The sequence below is a fragment of the Trichechus manatus genome, unplaced genomic scaffold (assembly GCF_000243295.1).
Source record: "Trichechus manatus latirostris isolate Lorelei unplaced genomic scaffold, TriManLat1.0 scaffold00055, whole genome shotgun sequence".
Classification (NCBI taxonomy): domain Eukaryota; kingdom Metazoa; phylum Chordata; class Mammalia; order Sirenia; family Trichechidae; genus Trichechus; species Trichechus manatus.
The window spans coordinates 10,984,791-11,009,915 of record NW_004443991.1 but is presented as its reverse complement, the minus strand read 5'-3'; positions in this window follow the sequence as shown (position 1 = coordinate 11,009,915).

Sequence of the window (25,125 nt, the reverse complement as noted above, 5' to 3'; positions counted from 1 at the left end):
ACAGTATCACCACCCTTTCTTCTAAGGAGCATTCTGGCTGTACTTCTGCCAAGACAGATTTGTTCGTTCTTCTGGCAGTCCATGGTATATTCAATATTCTTCATCAACACCGTAATTCAAAAGCATCATTTCTTCTTTGGTCTTCCTTATTCACTGTCCAGCTTTCACGTCCAGATGAAGTGACTGAAAATATGACTTGGGTCAGATGCACCTTAGTCCTCAAAGTGACATTTTGCTTTTTAACACTTTAAAGAGGTCTTTTGCAGCAGATTTGTCCAATGCAATATGTTGTTTGATTTCTTGAGTGCTGCCTCCACGGGCATTGATTGTGGATCCAAGTAAAATAAAATCCTTGACAACTTCAATATTTTCTCCATTTATCTCATGTTGCTTATTGGCCAAGTTGTAAGAATTTTTGTTTTCTTTATGTTGAGGTATAATCCATACTGAAGGCTGTAGTCTTTGATCTTCATCAGTAAATGCTTCAAATCTTCTTCACTTTCAGCAAGCAAGATTGTATCATCCACATATCGCAAGTTGTTAATGAATCTTCCACCAATCCTGATGCCCCGTTCTTCTTCATATAATACAGTTTATCAGATTATTTGCTCAACATACAGATTGAATAAGTATGGTGAAAGGATAAAGCCCTGATGCACACCTTTCTTGATGTTAAACTATGCAGTATCCCCTTGTTCTTTCCAACAAGTGCCTCTTGGTCTATGTACAGGTTCCACATGAGCATAATTAAGTGTTCTGGCATTCCCATTCTTCGCAATGTTATTCCTAATTTGCTATGATCCACACAGTAGAATGCCTTTGCATAGTCAATAAAACACAGATAAACATCTTTATGGTATTATCTGCTCTCAGCCAAGATCCATTTGACATCAGCAATGATATCCCTCATTCCACATCCTCTTCTGAATCCAGCTTGAATTTCTAGCAAATTCCTGTCAATGTACTGCTGCAACCACTTTTGAATGATCTTCAGTAACATTTTACTCGTGTGTGATATTAATTATATTGTTTGAGAATTTCTGCATTCTGTTGGATCACTTTTCCTTGGAATGGGCACAAATATGGGTCTCTTTCAATCAGTTGGCCAGGTAGCTGTCTTCCAAATTTCTTGGCATAGATGAGTGAGCACTTTCAGAGCTGCATCCCTTTGTTGAAACATTTCAATTGGCATTCTGACAATTCCTGGAGCCTTGTTTTTCACTAATGCCTTCAGTGCAGCTTGGATTTCTTCCTTCGGTACCATTAGTTCTTGATCATATGCTACCTCCTAAAATGGCTGAACATCAGCCAATTCTTTCTAGTACAGTGACTTTTTGTATTCCTTCCATCTTCTTTTGATGCTTCCTGCATCCTTCAATATTTTCCCCATAGAATCCTTCAATATTGCAACTCAAGGCTTGAATTTCTTCTTCAGTTCTTTCAGCTTGAGAAATACCGAGCCTGTTCTTCCCTTTTGGTTTTCTATTTCCAGGTCTTTGTACATACCTTTATGACACTTTAGTTTGTCTTCTCAAGTCACCCTTTGAAATCTTCTGTTCAGCTCTTTTACTTCATTATTTCTCCCATTTGCTTTCGATACTCTACGTTCAATAGCAAGTTTCAGAGTCTTTTCTAACATCCATTTTGGTCTTTTCTTTCTTTCCTGTCTTTTTAATGACCTTTTGCTTTCTTCATGTATGATGTCCTTGATGTCATCCCACAACTCGTCTGGTCTTCGGTCATTAGTGTTCAATTCATCAAATCTGTTCCTGAAATGGTCTCCAAATTCGGTTGGGATATACTCAAGGAGGTATTTTGGCTCCCATAGACTTGCTTTAATTTCCTTTATCTTCAGCTTAAACTTGCATATGAGCAATTGATGGTCTGTTCTGCAGGCTGCCCCGGCCTTGTTCTGATTGATGATGTTGTGCTTTTCCATTGTCTCTTTCCACAGATGTAGTTGATTTGATTCCTGTGTTTTCCATCTGATGAGATCCACATTTATGTTGTTGAAAAAAGTATTTGCAATGAAGAAGTTGTTGGTCTTACAAAATTCTATCACTTGATCTCTGACATTGTTTCTATCACTAGGGCCATATTTTCCAACTACTGATCCTTCTTCTTTGTTTCCAACTTTCGCATTCCAACCACCAGTAATTATCAATGCAGCTTGATTGCATGTTTGATCAATTTCAGACTGCAGAAGTTGATAAAAATCTTCAATTTCTTCATCTTTGACCTTAGTGGTTGGTGCATAAATATGTGTAAGTCGTACAAACTGATCTTCCTTGTAGGCATATGGATATTATCCTATCACCTGACAGCATGGTATTTCAGGAAATGTCTTGAAATGTTCTTCTTTACAATGAATGCAACTCCATTCCTCTTCAATTTGTCATTCCTGGCGTAGTAGACCGTATAATTGTCTGATTCAAATGGCCAATACCTGTTCATTTCAGCTCACTAACACCTAGGATATTGACCTTTGGGTGTTTCATTTAATTTTTGACTACTTTCAATTTTCCTAGATTCATACTTCATAAATTCCACTTTCCAATTATTAATGGATATTTGTAGCTGTTTCTTCTCATTTTGAGTCATGCCACATCAGTAAGTGAAGGTTCCAAAAGCTTTACTCCATCCACATCATTAAGGTTGACTCTACTTTGTGGAGGCAGCTCTTCCCCAGTCACATTTTGAGTGCCTTCCAATCTGAAGGGCTCACCTTTTGGCACTATATCGGACAATGTTTCACTGCTATTCATAAGGTTTTCTCTGGCCAATTTTTTCAAAATAGACTGCCAGGTCCTTCTTACTTGTCTGTCTTAGTCTGGAAGCTCTGCTGAAACCTGTCTACCATGGGTAACTCTGCTGGTATTTGAAATACCAGTGGCAAAGCTTCCAACATCACAGCAACAAGCAAGCCACCACAGTATGACAAACAGTAAGCCCATAAGGACACGGATTTTTGTCTTTGATTATTACTATACTTCCAGCACCAGAATAATTATCTAATGCATTAGGTACTCAATAAATATTTATTAAATGAAAGAATTTAAAAGATAGTCACCATTACTATTATCTGCTTATTTGATTATCTCTTTCTCCTCTTCTTCCTTGTTTGTAACTGTTGGAAGTATTGAGCATAACTGAACTCAAGACATAGCTCAGCTCAATCATCACTTCAAGGAATACCCCCTTGAACTCCCTGACTATGTCAATTCCTCTTATTTTACCCTCTCACAACATGGATCTTTGTTGTGTGATTTTTTTTGGTGTAAGTCTGTCTCTACCACTAGGCCCATGTCAATAGAAACCTCATCTATTTTTGCTTGCCTCTGTATTCCCAAGCACTTAGTACAGCGTTTTCAATACAAAATGCACTCAACAATCAATGAATGAATTAATGGAATGGGCTCTTGACTTCTTTTGCCTATCATAAAACTAACTTTGCACATCACTTGTCTCCTCTGGTTGTGCTATGTGTATTATTTGTTTTTGATTGAAAACTTTTGGCATTTTGTGTGCCATTTCCTCATTGACACTGCACTGTATGACTTAAGCTACACTGCGTTCCTGAGGGCATTCACAAGTGTTTCTCACTGGTGTATTCAGAGTAAAACATGAAAGAGTGATAGGTTTCCAGTTAGCAAAAATCCATTTAATATTGCTCAGTTGTATGAAAGTATCCAATTAATATTAGACATTAAAATTCTACAATGAAGAGAATCTCGGAGATCTGTCCAGTAAGAAAAAGTAAAGATAGAAACATTTTTTTCTTTATGGGAAGAGGGAGATTATGGCAACCATTGTGTAGGCAAGAAGAAGGAATGGTCATTTATTGGGAGCCTGTCATAGTCAGACTCCATTCAAGGTAATTTTCATTTACAATCCTATTTGATCCAAACCACACACGTGTTTGATGAGAAAGGATGTTAACAGATGTCGCTATGTATGCGGGTATGCTTTTATGTGTTCATATTCATAGGTGTGTGAAATTAGCAGGCTTAGGTCCTGTCTGTGCTTCATACTAGCAGTGCAAGCTTGAGCAGGTCAGTTAATGCCCCTCACCTTCAGTTTCTACATTTGTAAAGTGTAGATCATAAGGCCAATCTCACAGAACTGTTATCAGGATCAGATGAAATAATGGAAGTGAGCATTCTTTGAAAATATTGAGAACAAATTTTGTGGGGGTTGTACAAGGACCAAAGCAACAATCTATCCTTTGGGTGCCATAATATTTTTTGCATTTTCCCAGGCGAAAGCTACTCCCAGGACAGAGTCATGTTGCATCATCTTATTATACATTCACTTATTGCAATGCAGTCCAACAAATATACTGAACACCTGAAATGTGCCAGACTCCACAAGGACATGGAAAATAAGATGCTGAACTAAATATGGTTCTGCCCCAAAGGAGGAGAGAAGAAAGCATGTGGTATAAAAATAACCATAAAATTCAAGGCAAAGTGTATAGAATGCTGTAATACTGGTGTTTGAAAAACAAGATACTAGGAAATCACACTCAATAAATTATTCATAAATATTTATCGGATGTCTACTAGGCACCAAGAACTGTTCTAGGACACAAGAAGATGGTAGTGAAAGATTAGAAAAACAAGGAACCTGCTTTCACGAGGCTTACATTTAATGTGTGAAGAAGGACAAAGCTTGTAATCCAATGAATAAAACTATTTCTGCTGGCTGCTGTGCTGAAAATAAAATAGGCTAATGCACAAACAGTGGCACAAACAGTTAAGCTCTTGACTACTAGCCAAAAGGTTGGCTGTTCAAACCCATCCAGAGGCACATTGGAAGATAGGCCTGGGGATTTGCTTCTGAAAGGTCACAGCCTTGAAAACTCTATGGAGCAGTTCTACTCTGCACACATGGGGTTGCCATGAGTCAGAGTCAACTCAACAGCAACTACCAACAACAATGTGATAACAAGCTCTCTGGTAGAGCAGAGGGTGGTCAGAGAAGAGTTCAGAACGGAACAATGAGAATGAGCCAGTCTTGGGAAGGTCTTCTGACAGTCTGCACAGAGTGAACAGTAAGTGCCAGGATTAGTTGATGGAAACAAGCTTGTGAGTTTGAGGATCAGAAGGCATTATGTGAGATCGTGCTATGACAAAAAAAGAAGGAGCAATATAAGATGAGGAGAGATGAGCAAGAGGCGGGTAGGGGTCTGGTCACACACCACATTTTGGTTATGGTGAAGAATTTGGATCTAATCTTGGTGTAATAGGAAGCCACCAAAAAAAAAAAAACCAAACCCATTGCCATCAATTCCAACTCAGACAGGGTAGAACTGCCCCATAGAGTTTCCAAGGAGTGCCTGGTGGATTCAAACTGCTGACTTTTTGGTTAGCTGCTGTAGCTCTTAACCACAACGCCACCAGGGTTTCCTGGGAAGACACAGAAGATTTTAAAAAGAGACGAGCTATGATCTGATTTACATTTTAAAAGAGCAATCTGGTTGCTATGTGGAGAGTGGACTGCAGTGGGGAGAAAGTAGATCCAGGCAGACAAGATAAGATGCTACTTTTGTAATCCAAGTGAAAGAAAATGAATGGTGACTTGTAATTTAGCAAGTAGCAGTCTAGATTGTGAGAAAGGGACAGATGCAGCATATATTTTGGATGTAAACCAACCAGAATCAGAAGAGGAAAAAAAAGCTTATTTCTAAATGAAGAATGTTTCAGTTTGTATCTTTAGTTCAAAATCCTTTTATGTCAAAAAATATAGCAACCAATAAATTGATTCTATAAATATATCTAATGTACATCTAAGCTAATATTAAAAGTCTTTGAGTCTTTAAAGTTTTTCTGTTATAAGAATAGAACATGCTTATTTAAAAAGTCGTAAAATACAGAAAAACAAATATTAAGAAGAAAAAATGATTCAAAGCAATATAAAATATATTAGAGAGAGATATATATCTTATCTAAGACGAGAATGCCTATTTTTATCCTAGAAATTTGATTTGATCTTCTAGGGGGTTGTGCTATATCAAGCTTTGCCTTTTTTCTGTAGCTTCCTTCAAAACTGAAAACAATTTAACAACATTAACACAAATGTAAGTGTGGATATTCCTTCTTGCTTCAGAGTCGTGAGGTGACTTCCACCATTGGTGCCATTGGTACTGGGAATGTGTGATGTCCCACCACGCCAGGGATCCCTGGAGCAGACATCAATCTCACCAAGGCCTTAAATATACTGCAGAGTTCCTGCTGTAAACCCATTACCAACAGTGCTTTGATGGGGGCGGGAGGACTGCAGCTCTTCACAGCAGCAATTGTTTGAGCAAGGACTGAGTAATGGATGCGGTACCCTGGGGAAGCTAAGTTGGAAACCTTTGTCAACAGGCAGTGAAGTCCTCTGTGGTTAAGACTGGCCAGTGTGCACCCTGTATCCATGTATTCATGGGAAGGCTCTCATTCTGTTTTGAATTCTGATGATCTTTTGCGTTTTTGACCCTCTCTGTTTAAACACTAAGGATTCCATTGAGATAAGGAATGGCCAGTGTGTCCCTTGGAGCCATGCCAGGAGACAGAGTCCTGCGGAGAGCAGGCCACAGACGCTGGTGCGTCTTCCACTCCCCGCCCCTCCGGCCGGAGTCTGGATGGAGAAGCCTGGGACAGGCCAGCGAGGCGACGAGGTGGCACGCATCAAGCTCCTTGCAGCCTCCTCCCCCCTCCCGCGCGCAGTAATGGAGCTGTGCGTCCTAAAAGAGGAAGAAAATGCCGGGTTTGGCTTATAAATAGCTGGTTGTAATGCTCTCCCTGGGAAGCACTGATTGAGAGAACCAAGCTGACTATTGATCTAATTTTAACTTACATTTGAGTACTCACCCCTCCCCCACCCCCGCCTCCCTGTCGCTGCTCTGCTGAGCGCGGGGCACGCTGTCTCTTGCGACCGCCAGAGGGCGGGACACTCGTGCTCCCGCCGCCCTGCCCGCCTGGCCTCTGTGTTTACGCAGACATACAATGCCGGCCTTTATTGAATTGGAAAAATAGGAGTTTGATTTTCCTGCGCCGGGGTGACCTCATCACTCATAAAAGTCAGGGGAAAGCGGGGAACTGGATGACAGGCAGTCGGGAAAATAAAGCTTACATATCACCTCCTCCCACTCCACCACCTACGCAGTGCGCTCGGGATGTGCTTCTCTTTTAAAACCAAGTCGCTGAAGCCGGAAAGTGGGGGAGGGCGGTAGAAATGGAATGTTAAATTCTTCTTCGTACCCTGGCGCTCCGTGTGCTGTGGCTTCTGTTTAGGAAGCTAATACCGCCTACTCTCTGCCTGCAAGGTCTCTACACCGAGCTGTCACCAAATGCCAGTGCACCACAATTCTCTAGGCTTGACTTTGAAATATTATTAGTTATTCCTAAACATGATTCATCTGCCAAAGTTTAAATAATGGTCATCAGCTATTTATACTGCTGGCTTGTAAATTCCAGATCTGCTTATGGCTTAATAGGTCAGAAATTGAAGTCTATCACGCTTTTGCTTGCCACATTTTGGGACCACAAGAGTATAAGGCAGAGTACGTGTGATGGGGAGACAGAAGACAAAAAAAATGCCTCCCCAGAAATTTCCCAGCCCTGGAACTTAGCATTTGGACTTTCCTTCTGCAGTTGAGTGAAACATAGTGATAGAAGCTAATGTTTATCAAGGACTTGCTATGTTTCAGGCATTGTACTAACCACTTTACATCCACTATCTCATTAAACCTTCAAGACAACCTGTCAGGTTCTATTGTTAGCCCCATTTTAGAGTTGAAGAAACTGAGGCTAAATTACTTGCCCAAAGCCGGCTATCTAGTAAAGCGCAGAGCCAAGATTCAAGCCGCAGCAGTGAGAGATCCCCGAACTCTTACTAGTAATCAACATGTCATGTGTCTTGGAGACAAACCTACCATTGGCAAAGTCTTAAACATCGCTAAGCAAAGGTGAGTGCATGTGAAAAGAGAGTGGAGGCTTTCAAGTAAGACCTGCTATGCCAGTGGTATTTCATATACCAGCAGGGTTACCCATGGTAGCCACTGTGGTGCGCACTGCGATACAGTGGTGAGAAGGCAGACGTGGTCTACTCCTCAGGTAACCTGGTGAGGGAGACGCATAGTAAATCAGTGAACAGTCAAACGCATAATTATAATTTGCAATAACTGAAAAAGGGGCCTGATTTATTTGGAGGGAGGGAGACAAGAGAGGCCCATGGGAGGACATGACAGTTAAGTGAAGAGACAGCGTAAGTAGGAGTTAGCCAGTTCAAGGACGGGGTGAGCATCTTAGACGACGTGGAAGGCCTTGAGGAGGAAATGGTGCTGGGAATGCAGTGAGCACGTGAGAGAAGGGTGTGAGAGGAGGCCAGAGAGCTGGCATGGTATCTGGTAAACCACAGTGAAAATTTTGGACATCATTTTTATTTAGTTCAATGGGAAGATCTGAAGAGTTTTAAGCATGAGAGCGAAGTGATCTGATTTACATTTTAGAAAGATTGCTAGGTCTGCAGTGGGGAGAACGGATAAAAAGTGGGATAAGAAAGTGGGCATGGAGAGACAAGAAGTTAGTGCAATAGCCCAGGCGAGAGATGATGGGTTTTGGACAAGGCCTGGGATACTGAAGGTGGAGAGAGGTGGGTGGACTATTTCCAGGGTTTAGAGATGAACTGGACAGGAGGGCTGAAAGATCCCTCCTGGTTTCTGGCTTGAGGCACTGGATTGAATGAGGCTCCATCTACAAATATGGTAGACCAGAAAACAGGAGCGAGCTTGGGCAACCCTCAGCTTGGGCCTTTCTTATTTGAAGAGTGAAGGCTGCTGACCAACCAGACAGAAAGAAGATCTCAAAAGTAAGCTTTGAGTGAATTTTCATTTCCTTGTTGAAATGGTCTTTTTCTCTTGCTGTTTTTGCCTCCACAGTCAAAAAGGTAAGCATTAGCATTATGAGTAAAATGAAGTGAAAACAACGAGGCAGGGCAGTGCTGTATGTACTTGCTTTTGTTATAAAACTTGCCATCTGTGGGCTCCCAAACAACAAACCTCTAACAGTATAGGATTCGTGGGACTAGTCAGCAGCACTGTGGTTTATAGTGTCACATATGAGGAGAATCACAGTGTTAGAGTTGAAAGGAATCTCATCACACCCATTAGGAAACTAAAGGTCCAGAGAGGTGAAGTGATTTGTCCAAGGTCACACAGCAAGTTTATAAATGAACAGGGAGGAAAAAAGGAAAAAAAAACAGGTATTCTGATTCTGATTCTTTCCTATGCCACTCTACCTCTCAAGGCCAAATCTCTTAGACACCCAAGCCTTCTTCATGAGGAAAGGCTGCAGGACTGCTATCAAGCCTGGTAATGCACTTTCATCCAAACTTCTTGAGAAATGCAAGTCTCTAGAAATTAGAATCTCCCCACCACAGTGGAGCTCTCCGGAGCAAGAATTCCAACTCGCCTTAGCATAATTTGGCTTTTTGCCAGGCAGTGCTGGCTGAGGTCACCCAGCTCCTGGCAACGGACCGTTCTTTCTCTCCTCAGCAGGGTGGAAGGATGAGTTTCTTCCCCGCATGGCCAGTAGAAGGCACTCTTGCCCTTGTTAGGGGCTCCCTATTACACAGAAATTATTGCTCACCTGCTGTGCACCAGACTCTTTACCTACAGAGCTCTACTAAGTTAATGAAATAAACCCTAGCTGGGCCTCTTTTTCTTCCTCTCTCTACTTTCTTTGAAAGTTTTAGAACTAGACTAGAACTGGAAATCATTATCCTATGCTAAAGAAGCACTCTGCTTTTGAGCCATGGAACCTTCTGCTTCTTCCTCCTAATGTGTGTAGAAACCTGAGACGCAATCAATGGGCACACCACTCTTAATGTGATGATATTTACCTCTCCCAAGGTAAGGAAAGAAAGATGAAAATGGTGTAACATTTGTTTATCACACCATTTTGAATAAGGTTTTCTATAACTGTGATTTGTGGGGGTATTTAATAACTATGGAGTTTAGGTTTTGGGTGTAAACAGTCCTATCTGCTGAAATTCATTAATTCCTTTTTGTCTCTTCGAGTGGTAAATACTATGATCCTTATTCACACATGGTTCTTCTGAAATATTTAACTTCCAGAATTTATCTTCTTCTATTACAAGGACAGTAAAATTTAATAACAGGAGTTTTCTGAAGTAGGATACATTCTAGTCTATGATTTATAGGAAGCATCTGATAGTATTTCTCCGCAGAGACTGGCATTTATGCAACAGAAAACAGCCATAATGATTTTTTAAATAAACAGCTAGGTAAAAACAATGGCATAGGGAGACAGTCATGCATCATTCTTGTAGCATAGAATTTAATCACTGAGTACTGTCCATAATTTAATCAAGTCACTTAAATAAATGCTAGAAGGTGCCCATCATTCATCCAGAGTTTCTTTAAAAAATTCTTCCCACACTAAGGGAGGATTAAATTTTTAATTTATATTTTTCTGCTTTTTGAACATCTCTACAAAGCATATGTTTGACTTTTATAAAGTGAAAAAGCAAAAATAGTTTAAAAATTCATTCCACATAAAAATTCATCCCCATCTCAAAATTCAGAGGATTGTTGAACAATGATTTAGTGTTCCTTGGATATTAATCCCCAAACAAAATCATTTGGGACAAGATGCAGGTAAAAGCACGGAGGACCAGCCACATAAACAAAAGAAGAACCAGTTGCCTTCGAGTCCATTCTGACTCATGGCGATCCCATGCCTCTCAGAGTTCAACTGTGCTCCACAGTGTTTTCACCGAAGAGCTGGAAATACTATTATCAAACCCAAAAAACACCCAATTGCAGCTGAGTCAATTCTGACTCATAGCAACCCGATAGGACAGAGTAGAACTGCCCCATATGGTTTCCAAGGAACAGCTGGTGGATTCGAACTGCCAACCTTTTGGTTAGCAGTGAGCTCTTAACCACAGTGCCACCAGGGCTCCTTACTGTTATCAGGCTGCCCTTAAATAGAAAAACGTTAATTCTTTGTTACTAGAGAATAATAATGAAAAAAAACAAACAAACTCATTACTATCAAGTCAATTCAAACTCATGGCCTCCTCATGTGTGACAGAGAACTGCTCCATAGGGTTTTCTTGGCTGTAATCTTTAAGCCTTTCTTCCATGGTGCTGATGGATGAGTTCAAACCACCAACTCTTTAGTTAGAAGCCGAGAACAAGCTGTTTGCGACACCCCAGACCTTGGAGAATTATAAACATGATTAAGTGCTCGGCTGCTAACTGAAAGGCTGGCAGTTTGAGTCCACTCAGAGATGCCTTGGAAGAAAGTTCTGGGGATGTACTTGTGAAAAATCAACCATTGAAAACACTATGGAACACAGTTCTACTCTGACACACATGGGGTCTCCATGAGTTGGTGTCGACCCCACAACTGGAGAATAATACCTGTGATCTGCTATTCATACACCAGGCTAGAGACCCAAATGACACTGCTTTGAATCGTTTCTCCAGTAGAGGCTCAGCTTGTGCTGGTCCCTAACATAGGTATTATGTTGAAGGATGTCTGTCTGGGATTAGGCCTCTAGTTTACAACTATGAAATATGAGTTAACCATCCCACTTAGCAGACAGTGATGCTAACTGCTCATTCCAGGCAAGAACATTCATAACCTAAGCTGCAAGGACTAATGAAGAAAAAGGACAGCTTAACACTGGAGAGCTAGCCGACCTTTCCCAGCCGGTCAGTGACCAAAGGGTGGCAATTTCCTTCTAGAAGTTGTACGTTGATGAATTATTAAGAACAACTCTCTGAATAAACAAATAGAAGTACTTTTTCTTCTTTTCATTCTGCTTATCTGGCCTTGGCAAGCTGTTGGCTGATGAGAAAACATTTCTTCAGAACAAGGAATTTAGAAGGTCCTGTTCTTTTCATGGTCATCTTGATGCCCTCTGACACACTACCACGTAAGTAAGCATGGTGATTTCTCCATTTCTCCCAGCTGTGTACACATCTCTGCAGGGAACTGAATTTAGCCTCTTGATGCTAATTAGGGAAAGAAGACTAGGGATAAAAACTGTAAATGATTTTTTCTTTTTTTTTAATGTTGTGTCAGACAAAGACACCCTTTCCCATTGTCAGTCATTTTAATTCCTCCCTCTCCACTTCTATTCCTTCAGTTTGGGGCTGTGGTTCCCAATGCGTCCCCTGAAGGGGCCACACATGTACATGTGCCACCCACTCCCCAGGGCAGAGATAAACTGGGCTGCAGGTTGTTTGCCTTCCTCCATAACCTTGCTGAAGCTTCCCCCATTTCCATCTCACATTGGAATGCATGGGAGCAAGAGTGGTCTTAGCACAGGGATAACCTCACATCAGCTCCAGTGTACATGAAAAGTACCCTATTTGCAAACCTTGAAACTTTGTTACTTGTAACAAATTGCTCGTGGCAAGCTCCACCACTGAGTGGGACAGTATGTCACAATGCTGAGCTCGAGAATTAGAGCTTGATGTATTCCCATTTTAAAGATGAACTGAGGGACAGACCCTGTAGGATTTTGCCACAGACAGTCTTGGAAACTTAGCAAACACAATATTTGATATTCAGAGCAGAAGCTTCTCCACCAGTCAGTGTTTAAACTGTGAGAGAAAACTACGTTTTTAAGATCCTATGTAAATAAAAAGAAATACAGTGTGCATAAATAACTGAAACAATCGAGATTATGATGATACATGTTAATATGGAAAAGAAGAAGGAAAGAAAGACAGTTGCTATGGAGTTGACTCCACCTCATGGTGACCTTATGCACAACAGAACAAAATGTTGCCTGGTCCTGCATCCTCCTCATGATCACCAGCATGTTCGAGTCCATTGTGGTGTCTCTTGTGTCAATCCATCTCACCCAGTATCTCCCTAGCCGTCACTGGCCCTCCACTTCACCAAACATGATGTCTTCTTCTGGCAATTCATCCCTCCTGATGATGTGTCCAAAGCAAGCAAGTTGGGCAGTGTTCTGTTGTGATCCATAAGGTTTTTACTGCCTAATTTTCAGAAGTAAATGGCCAGGCCTTTCTTCCTAGTCTGTCCAAATCTTGAAGCTCCACTGAAACCTGTCCATCATGGGTGACCCTGCTGGTATTTGAAATACTGGTGACATAGCTTCCAGCATCATAGCAACATACAAACCACCAGAGTCCAACAAACTGACAGACAGGTGGTGGAATATGGAGAAACTACACTGAAACTACTTATCCTTTTTGTGACTCAGTTTCCTCTTCTTTAAAATGGAGAGGATAATAGTACTTCTGTCATAGGACTGTGTGGGGAAAAAAACAGGCACGCCTTGTTTTATTGCAATTTGCAGATACTGTGTTTTTTACAAATTGAAGATTTGTGGCAACCCTGCATTGAGCAAGTCTGTCGGTGCCATTTTTCCAACAGCATGTGCTCACTTCGTGTCTCTGTGTCACATGTTGATAATTCTTGGAATGTTTCAAATTTTTCATTATTATTATATCTGTTATGGTGATCTGTGATCAGTGATCTTTGATGTTACTATCATAATTGTTTTAGGGCATCACAAACCACACCCATATAAGACTACGAACTTAAGCAATAAATGTTGTGTGTGTTGTGACTGTTCCACCGACCAGCCATTCTCCTGTCTCTCTCCCTCTCCTCAGGCCTCCCTATTCCAAGACATGACACTATTGAAATTAGGCCAGTTAATAACCCCACGATGGCCTCTAAGTGTTCAAGTGAAAGGAAGAGTTGCACGTCTCTCACTTTAAATCAAAAGCTAGAAATTAAGCTTAGTGAAGAAGGCATGTCAAAAGCCAAGACAGGCCAAAAGTTAGGCCTCTAGTGCCAAACAGTAAGACAAGTTGTGAATGCAAAGGATAAGTTCTTGAAGGAAATTAAAAGTGCTACTCCAGTGAACACACATATGATAAGAAAGCAAAATAGCCTTATTGCTGATATGGAGAAAGTTTTAGTGGTCTGGATAGAAGATCAAACCAGCCACAACATTCCCTTAAGCCAAAGCCATATCCAGAGCAAGACTCTAACTCTCTTCAATCCTATGAAGGCTGAGAGAGGTGAGGAAGCTGTAGAAGAAAAGTTTGAACTAGCAGAGGTTGGTTCATGTGGTTTGTCATGGATTGAAATGTGTCCTCCAAAAATACCTGGCAACTTGGCTAGGCTATGATTCCCAGTATTGTGTAATTATCCACCATTTTGTCATCTGATGTGATTTTCCTATGTGTTGTAAATCCTACCTCTTCAATGTTGATGAGACGGGATTAGTGGCAGTTATGCTGATGAGGCAGGACTCAATCTACAGGATTGGGTTGTATCTTGAGCCAGTCTCTTTTGAGATATAAAAGAGAGAAGCAAGCAGAGAGACAGGGTACTTCATACCACCAAGAAACAAGAGCCAAGAGGATAGCATGTCCTTTGGACCCCGGGCCCCTGCACTGAGAAGCTGCTAGTCCAGAGGAAATTGATGACAAGGACCTTCCTCAAGAGCTGACAGAGAGAAAACCTTCCTCTGGAGCTGATGCCTTGAATTTGGACTATAGCCTACTAGACTGTGAGAGAATAAACTTCCATTTGTTGAAGCCATCCACTTGTGGTATTCCTGTTATAACAGCACTAGATAACTAAGACAAAATTTAAGGAAAGAAGCTGCCTCCATTACAAAAAAGTGCAAGGTGAAGCAGCATATGATGATGATGAAGCTGCATCAAGTTATCCAGAGGATCTAGCTAAGATAAATGATGAAGGTGGCTATACTAAACAATAGATTTTCAATGTAGATGAAACAGCTTTATATTGGAAGAAGATGCCATCTAGGACTTCCATAGCTAGAGAGAAGTCAATGCCTGGCTTCAAATCTTCAAAGGACAGGCTGACTCTCTTGTTAGTGACTCTAAGTTGAAGCCAATGCTCATTTACCATTCTGAAAATCCTAGGGTTCTTAAGAATTATGCTAAACCTACTCTGCCTATGCTCTATAAATGCAACAACAAAGCCTGGATGACAGCACATCTGTTTACAACATGGTCTGCTTAATATTTTAAGCCCACTATTGAGACCTACTGCTCAGAAAAAAAGATTCCTTTCAAAATATTACTGCTCATTGACAATGCACCTGGTCGGTCACCCAAGAGCTCTGATGGAGATGTACAAGGAGATTAATGTTGCTTTCATGCCTGCTAGCACAACATCCATTCAGCAGCCCATCGTTCAAGGAGTAATTTTGACTTTCAAGTCTTATTATTTAAGAAATATATTTCACAAGGCTATAGCTGCCATAGATAGTGATTACTCTGATAGATTTGGGCAAAGTAAATTGAAAATCTTCTGGATAGGATTCACCATTCTAGATGCCATTAAGAACATTCATGATTCTTGGGAGGAGGTCAAAATATCAACATTAATAGGAGTTTGGAAGAAGTTGATTCCAACCCTCATGGATGACTTTGAAGGGTTTAAGACTTCAGTGGAGAAAGTAATTAATTGCAGATGTAGTGGAAATAGCAAGAGAACTAGAAGCAGAAGTGGAACCTGAAGATGTGACTGAGTTGCTGCAATCTCATGATAAAACTTTAGTGAACAAGGAATTGCTTCTTATAGATAAGCAAAGAAAGTGGTTTCTTGAGATAGGATCTACTCCTGGTGAAGATGCTGTGAACATGTTGAAATGACAACAAAACATTTAGAATATGACATAAACTTAGTTGATAAAGCAGCAGCAGGGTTTGAGAGGATTGACTCCAATTTTGAAAGAATGTCTACTGTGGGTAAAATACTATCAAACAGCATTGCATGCTACAGAGAAATCTTTTATGAAAGGAAGAGTCAATTGATGTGTCAAACTTCACTGTTGTCTTATTTTAAGAAATTGCTACATCCACCCCAGCCTTCAGCAACCACCACCCTGATCAATCAGCAGTCATCAACATCGAGGCAAGACCCTCACACTAACAAAAAGATTAGGACTCACTGAAGTCTTGGATGATTTTTAGCATTTTTTAGCAACAAGGTATTTTTTTAATTAAGGTATGTACATTGTTTTTTCAGACATAATGCTATTGCACACTTAATAGACTACAGTATAGTGTAAACATAACTTTTATATGCACTGGGAACCAAAAAAAATTGTGTGACTCGCTTTATTGCAGTTGTCTGGAACCAAACCAGAAGTATCTCCAAGGTATGCCTGTAATTAAAAATAAAATCTACTCCCAAGCCAGAAAACCTCCCCAAAACATAGAAGAGAAAGAAAAGTTTTATTATTAAATACTATATTTTTACACAATAACGCACACTTCTATGTTTGTTTGCCAACCGTGCCCTCCCCCACAAGGTATTTTCATAAGTGCCACTATGCCAAATTTTTCTACATGTTGTTGTAAAAAAAAAATTACAATAGTAAGCTTACAAAGGAGGAGGGTGTGATTGGCAAACAAACATAGAAGGTGCGTGTTATTTGCATAAAAATACTGGTAAGCATTAAACCAGAATGTGATGCATCACAAGCAATCGGCAGAAGAGGTTGCAAAGACAGAAAGCAATCTTACCCTTTATATAACTAGGTGGATGCAACCCATTACAATCATGTTTTCAAGATAAAATGCTAATTTCCTAGTATCTTTTTGGTGGGAGCCACCTGAAGTTATGCTTATTTCCTTCCTTGATGATTGCATTTCAGAAAGGGCTCCCACGTCCTTGAGGAAACATCCTTGATTTACTACTTTTCAAAGAGACAGAGAAAGAACTTACAAGTTTTCTAAAGTGAATTCAGAAAGATGGGGGAGGAGGCTCTATTCCCTTAATTTCAACAGGAAGAATTAAAATTTCTTATTTTTAATTTGTGTGTGTCCTTACAACTGTTAATACCTGTAAAGCACTATGAATGCTGCCTACCATATAATAAACACTACGTAAATGTTAACTCCACTACTACTATTATATGGACATAGCCATTTTTGTGGTTAATCTGAGAATGAACATAAACACTGCTAGCAGACTGGAGAAACCCCGAGAGTATGGCCCTCAGACACCCTTTTAGCTTAGTGAAGTCACTCCCGAGGTTCACCGTTCAGCCAAGGATTGGACAGCCCCATAAAACAAAACAGGACTAATGAAGCACAGCAGTCCAGGGACAAGGAATAGAAGGCAGGAGGGGACGGGAAAGCTGGTAATAGGGAACCCAAGGTTGAGAAGTGACAGTGTGGAAATGTCGTGGGGTTGTTAACTATTGTCATAGGGCAATATGTGTACTAACTATTTAATAAGAAACTACTTGTTCTGTAAACCTTCATCTAAAGTACAAAAAATGAATTATCTATGTGAGATCAAGTTGACAACAGCAACTCAAGAGGTTTGATGGGAAGCCTAGGGGACAGTGAGTTGAAGATAATAGTGATGGAATAATTTGGAAAAGGATAGTGAGAGCGGCAGCACAACTGGAAGAATGCAATCGATGTCACTGAATTGTACATGTAGAAATTTTTGAAATGGTGTATCTTTGGCTATGTATATTTTCACCAAAAAAAACAAAAAAAAAAGGTCCTCCAAGGTCAAGAAGGGAGACTGTTGACATGTCGTGGGGTTGTTAACCAATGTCATAAAACAATATGTGTACTGACTGTTTAATGAGAAACTATTTGTTCTGTAAACCTTCATCTAAAGTACAATAAAAAAACTTAAAAAAATAAAATAAAATAAAGACCTGTGATTATCTTCCATTTCACATAAAAACCAAAAACCTGTTGCTGTAGATTCAATTCTGATTCATAGCAACCCTATAGGATAGAGTACAACTGCCCCATACAGTTTCCGAGGAGCACCTGATGGATTTGAACCGCTGACCTTTTGGTTAACAGCTGTACCTCTTAACCCCTAGATCACCAGTAATCTTTTATTTGCAAGAGAGACATTGGCTTCTTTTGGTTGGGGTTACAATGAAGCTTTATAAAAATATTATTCATATATGTGTAACAGTTGGACTAATACATATGAACACTTTTTTTTAATAAAGCTGCTATATTTTCGTGACTTCTTTGAACCTCTCAACTGACCCAGAATATACATCTTATATTTTGTTCTATTTTTGTTTAAATTGTGGTCTAGTCCAATGATTTTTGTAATCCAGTCTGGCTATTAAAGTCTTAGACTCACTCCGTTGAATATTTTGTCAAAATTAAAATATTATCTGTCACTGTTCATAGTTTCAAGCATTGTCTCTTTGAACTAACACTGTCCACCCCACCCTCACCAATTCCAATCTCACCAGGGAGGGAAGGGAAATCTGTGTGTCTGTGCATGTGTATGTGCGTGTGTGCGTGCATGCGTGAACATGCCTGGGAACATCAGTAGTGGAGAAATGACCAGGTCCTGGTCTGGTGCCATCTATTCCCATGGCATCTGTTGCTGTGGTGTCTCGGTGTAAGCTGTATGCGTGGTTTTCTGAGGCCATATTTAGCTTCACACTCACCCTCTCACAGAGCACTCCTTTACCAACAGAGGGGCAGCCATGTATTCCTTTGGCCCCACCCATGATGCCCTACACCTCCATATGAGTTTCCTAGGACTGCCATAACAAAGTGCCACCAATTGGGTCATTTAAAACAACAGAAATATATTCGCTCACAGGTCTAGGGGATAGAAATTCAAAATCAAAGTATCAGCAGGGCCATTCTCCTGCTGAAGGCTCTAGGAAAGAATTCTTCCTTGCCTTTTCTAGCTTCAGGTGGCTTTGGCAATCCTTGGTATTCCTTGACTTGTAGCTGCATGAATCCAATCTCTGCCTCTGTCCTCGCATAGACTTCTTCTCTATGTGTCTGTATCTAAATCTCCCTCTCTTTCTCTTATAAACATACTAGTTATGAGTTGGAATTGACTCAACAACAACAGCTTTACCAGTGTAATCCAGTATGAGCTCATCTTAACTAATTACATCTGCAAACAGCCTATTTCGAAATAAGGTCACATTCTGATGTTCTGAGTGGACATGAATTTGGGGGGGGGGGGACACTATTCAACCCAGTACAACCTCCTACTTCTCTGCTAACCTCTATGTTCCTGTCAGCCACTGGAGTCTTTTCTGTGCCCTCTGATAGGCACAGAGAACTTGGAAAGGTGTGTTACCCTCAACCTCTCTTTCCCAGGCACACTATACCCTGTGAGTTCCTTTGAGCCCCACTGGTGTAGATTATTCCATCAAGCCTTCTGCCTTCAGAAATCTCCTGGGGTGCAGGAACCCTCAGCGTTAAAGGGATACATGTCAAGCAGCCTCCTTATTCCCAGGGGCAGGGGGGAGGGGTAGAAGTAGTGGTGTTGAGATGGGATGGTGGAGGGCCAAAGAGTAGGGAAGACAGTTTGCCACCCTGGAAGACTTCCCTTTTGTAAAAACAATCAATTTTATTAAAGTATGTTTACATAAGATAAAATTGGCCATTGTACTTGTACAGTTTGTTGAGTATCCCAACAAATGCATATACCCATGTAATCACTATCCAAAATATAGAATGTTTTCATTTGTCCAAAAAGTTCCCTCTTGCCCCTTCAAAGTCAATTCCTGCTTCTCTGTCCTAGGCAACCACTAGATCTGCTTTCTGCCACTTTAGATTTACTGCATATACGCTAGAATTTCATATCAGTGATATATTAGGTACTTTCTTGTGTCTGACTAAGCATAATGTTTTTGGGATTCATCTATGGTGTTACTGTAGTTGGTTTCATTTTTAAGTAATATTTCATTATATGGATATATCACAATTTATCCATTCACCTGTTGATGGACACTTGGTTTGTTTCTAGTTTTGGGCTATTACAAATAAAGCTGCTATAAGCGTCCTTGTATAAGACTTTGTGTAGATATATATTCTAATTTCTATTGTGCAAATACTTCACCTGAGTCATATAATATTGTACAAAAAAAAAACTTTTGCAGTTGAATCCATTCTGGCTCATAGTGACCCTATAGAACAGAGTAGAACTGCCCCATTGGATTTCCAAGGAGCAGCTGGTAGAACTGCTGACCTTTTGGTTAGCAGAAGAACTCTTAACCACTGCACCACCAGGGCTCCAGTATTGTACATATAACTTTATAAGAAACTGCCAAACTGTTTCCCAAAGTAGTTGTGCCGTTTTTCATCTCCACCAGCACTGTATAAAAATTCCAGTTCCTCTATATCTTTGCCAACACTTGTTATGGTACGTCTTCATAATTTTAGTCTTTCTAACGGATGTATAATGTTATCCCATTATGGTTTTAACTTGCATTTCCCTGATAACTAACAATGTTGAGCATGTCATGCACTTATTAGCCATTTGTATGTCTTCTTTAGTGAAGTATCCCTTCAAATTTGTTGCCCATCTATTAAAATAAACTTAATTTTCAAATAATTTTAGATTTACAGAAAAGTTGCAAAGATAGTACAAAGAGTTCCCCACACCCAGTTTCTGCTTTTGTTAGCATCTTACATTATTATGATATGTTTGCCACAAATTATAAGCCAGTATTGATACATTATTATTAACAAAAGTCCATACTACTATATTCATATTTCCTTAGTTTTTATCTCAGGATCCCTTTCAGGATACCAAATTACATTTAGTTGTCATGTCTCCTTAGGCTCCTCTGGACTCTGTCAGTTTGTCTGATTTTTTTTTTGTTTTTTATCACTTTGACAGTTTTGAGAAGTACTGGTTAGGTGTTTTGCAGCATCTTCCCCAGTTGGAGCTTGCCTAATTTCTTTCACATGATGAGTCTGGGGTTTTAGATTTTGTGGAGGAAGACTACAGAGGTAAAGTACTATTCTCATCCCATCATACAAGGGTACAAGGTATCTGCATGACTTACCACTGTTGATGTTAACCTTTATCACATGGTTACAGTAGTGTTTGTCAGGTTTCGCCTTTGTAAAGTTACTCTTTTTTCTCCTTTTCCATACTGTACTCTTTAGAAGAAAGTCACCACATGCAGGCCATACTTAAGGGGTAGAGAGTTATGTTTCACCTCAAAATTATTTTGAATGCCTCTGTATGGGAGATTTGTCTATTTGACCCTCCAATTTATTTATCTTGTCAATCATTTATTTATATCAGTATAGATGTATGAGTACTTATTTTATATGTTTAATTATAATACAATACTATGTTATTTATTTTATTGCTGAAATTATTTCAGCTTTGGCGATGGGGAGCTCTTTCAGTTGGCCACTATGTCCATGTGACATAGCCCCATTATTCTGGGTTTCTTTTTGTTTGTTTGTTTTTGTTTTTGAGTATTTCCCTACTTTCTTCTACAAGATGCTCCAGGTTCACTTTATATTTTTCCTGCCCCAGTCTTGTTGTTGTTATTAGGTGTCATCAAGTCAGTTCTGACCCATAGCAACCCTATGTACAACAGAAAAAAACACTGCCCAGTCCTGCACCATCCTCACAATTGTTGCTATATTTGAGTGCATTGTTGCAACCACTGTGTCAATCTATCTTGTTGAGGGTCTTCCTCTTTTTTGCCCCAGTCTTAGAACCAGCCATTTTCCAAGGACTCCTGGTTCCTTTTACTGAAGAACGGTATTAGAAACCAAGATCTGGGTGCTGGGCGTGCTCATTGCTTCTGGAGTGTTTGTTGCCCATTTTTTAATTGATTTGTTTGCCTTATGGCTGAATTACAAGAAGGACATATATATATATTTTTGTTTTCTAGATACAAGTCCTGTATCTGAAGTGTCCTGTATCTGATATTGCATATCCATATTAATGATTGTTTTTGGGTCAGCATGTTCAATATATGTATATTTATTTCTGAATGATGCATATATACTTTTATATATCACATAAAATTCTATATAAAAATAGAATTTTAACAGGGTGAGATAAAAATGAATAAAAGTAGGAGTTCTAATATTTTCTCTCGACAATCAAGTAGATCTTCTTGTTCACTCCCTGAGATTTTTGTACCTCTTTGAAGACTACTGGTAAATGGACAAGGAAAAAAAATTATGTGTATTTACATAAAGCAAATATATAAGTGCTGCACAAAGGACTGAAAAATGGGGAATGCATATATTACGTCTAAATAAAAATGAAACCAGTAAAAAAATAAAAATTAAAAAGCAGATTATTTTAAGACCCTTCATCTTGGAAAACCTTAAGAGGTCATTCCAAGGTCTTCCAAGGCCATTTTCATCATTTTATAGGCTTTGTAATTATGCCATCATATTTCAGGGTGTGTAAAGAACCTCCAAAGAAGCCCTGGTGGTGCAGTGGTTAAAATAATAGACTGCTAACCGAAAGATTGGCGGTACGAAACCACCTGTGGCTCCATGGAAGAAAGACATGGCAGTCTGCTTCTGCAGAGATTTACAGCCTTGGAAACCCTATGAGGTCACTATGGATCTGAATCGATTCAATGGCAGTGGCGTTTTTTTTTTGGTAAAGCTCCTCCAAGGAGTCCTGGTGGTGTAATGGTTAAGTGTTCAGCTGCTAACCGAAAGGTCAACAGTTTGAACCCACCAGTGGCTCCATGGAAAAAAGTACCTGGTGATCTGCTCCCATAAAGATTTCAGCCTAGGAAACCCTACAGCGCAGTTCTACTCCATCCTATAGGGTCTCTGTGAGTTGGAATTGACTCGACAGCACACAACAACAACAACCTCCCAGTTCCCAAGTGGTGCTTATGCTATTGGGTAAGAAAAGTTGTCAAGATAGTACAAAGAGTTCCCCACACCCAGTTTCTGCTATTGTTAGCATCTTACACTATTATGGTACATTTGCCACAACTAATAAGTCAATATTGATATGTTATTATTAGTGAAAGTTTATAATAATCTTGAGAACTGATAATCAAGAGCCATGAGTCTCAGCTTGCACATTAGAATACCCTGGAAGTTTTTTAACAATATTCTTAACAGAGCTCCTCCTCCCCGAGATTCTGATGTAATTGGCATGGGGTGGGACCTGGCACTTGTGTTTATTAAAAACTCCCCAGGGAAAATGGCTCTAGGCAGAAGCACCACGCCATCCCTCCATAGCAAATATCCGAAAAACTAAGCCGAACAGAGAATACAACAATCCTGAAACCCTAAAACGTCAAATGAAGAGATAAAGAACTCAGCCAAGCACCAAATGGAGTGAGAAAACTGACAGAGAATGGAGAGCGAGGAGAGATTCATGCAGAGGTCCCCTACCAGCTAATGCAGCGCGGATCCGCCATCTTGGATTCCTGTTGGAGATCAGCAAACAGGGGGTACGAGAAAGCAGCCTCATGGAGCTTCCAGTGGGAGACAAAACAACCGGTAATTGGTGATATACGCTTTCCCCCCCCCCACCCTTCTTCACCCCGACTCGGCCTCCTCTGCTTCCCACGGCCACAGTCTCTTGACCAGGAAACAGTAGCTGCTTGGTTTCCACACACCCAAATGGGTGGCTCTCTGAGTGCCATTTGTTGGCTGCTGGTGTTGCTTTTTTTCTGCTTCTTATTTCTTCCTTGCCTCTCCCCACCTCCCCCTCTTTTGCTCGAGTACCTCGCTCCGTGCACCATCTTTGCTTCTTCCTGAGGGGCTGCAGAGCTCCGGTAATTTGTAATATATTCTTTCCCACTCTCTACCCTTCTTCACCCACACTTGGCCCCCTCTGCTTCCCATGGACACAGTCTGTTGTCCAGAAACACCAACCCACACTAGCTGGCTGGCTCTCTGACTGTCATTTGTTGGCTGCTAGTGTTGCTTTTTTTTTTTTTTCCTATTTCTTTTGATTTCTTCCTTGCCTCTCGCCACCTCCCCCTCCCTTCGCTCAAGTACCTGGCTCCATGCGCCATCTTTTCTTTTTCCTGAGGGGCTGCAGAGCTCCGTTCGAGTGTGGAGCTGCTTCCCAGTTTGGGCTGCCGCGCTGGTGGGATCCCAGGGCTTTTGTTTGTTTGTTTGTTTTGAATTGTTTGTTTGTTTTCTTTTCCTTTTCTTGGGTTGGGAGCCCTTTCTGGCCAGGCTGGGCTGTGTGGCAGGGAGACTCCCCTTCTGCTTCAACAGACGTGCAGAGGGATCCCTGAGAGCATTTCTTTTTACGTTGCTTTTTTTCTTTTTCTTTTCCTGTTTCTTTGGGGGCCTTTCTTGTTGTTTTTTTTAATTTGTTTCGTTTTCTTTTTCCTCTTTTTCCCTTTTTGTCTTTCTTCATTGCTCAGTTTCTCGTCTCTCTATATCTTCCTTCTCTTTCTGTTCTCTGAATACCCGGCGTTGTATACCTCTACGCCTGCTAGCCAGGCTGTACTGCAACACCTGAGAGCGACTTCCCCAGACCTCCTAGCTGCACCGGTGGGATCCCTGGGAACTTTGCAGTTCTTTAACCTTTCTGATTCTTATTTATTCATTCTTTTATTTTCTTCCTCCTCCCCTTTCTGTTTTTCTCCATTTCATAGTCTCTCATCTCTCCACTCCAATGGCAAGCTCCGCTACCATACTTTTTTGTTTGTTTGTATGTTTTTGCCTCCTGTTCCTCTCTCCTCTCTCCCATTTCCATTTTAGCTCCACACATAACAATCTCCCCACTGCATCTTGCCGACCTGCACCGTGCGCTTGACATCGTACCACCAAGCAGCACGGGCACGGCCTACTGGAACCTTCCCTGCACTGATTACTCACCCGCTCTGGTGGCTGTAGTAAGTGCCACAAACAACCCATCCCAGTAACTCCTCTTCAGCTAGATCTGCCCTGCCATACCATACCTGAGTGACTGACCCTGCCAGTTGAAGAAGGAGGAGAAAAGTATTCCGCCCACAGACGAGCAAACAACAAAGAACACACAGTCTGCCTGCTCAGACATAGTCAATTTTTTTTTTAAAAAAGGGATGAAACAAACAAATCTACAATCTATAAACAAGAAAAATAACTACTGAATGCCCCCAAAACAGCAGACAATATCTAAACATTTACAAAAACAGGACACGATGGTTCCAGTAGGCATCCAAAATAAAACACAAGATGACTCTCCTGTGGAAGAAAATGCACTAGAACTACCTGATAGGAATTCAAATCTCTAATACTCAGAATTCTCCAAGAACTGAGGCAAAAAGCTGACAAACATGAGGAAAAAAATAGACAAATTCATGGAAAATACGGACAAAAAATTG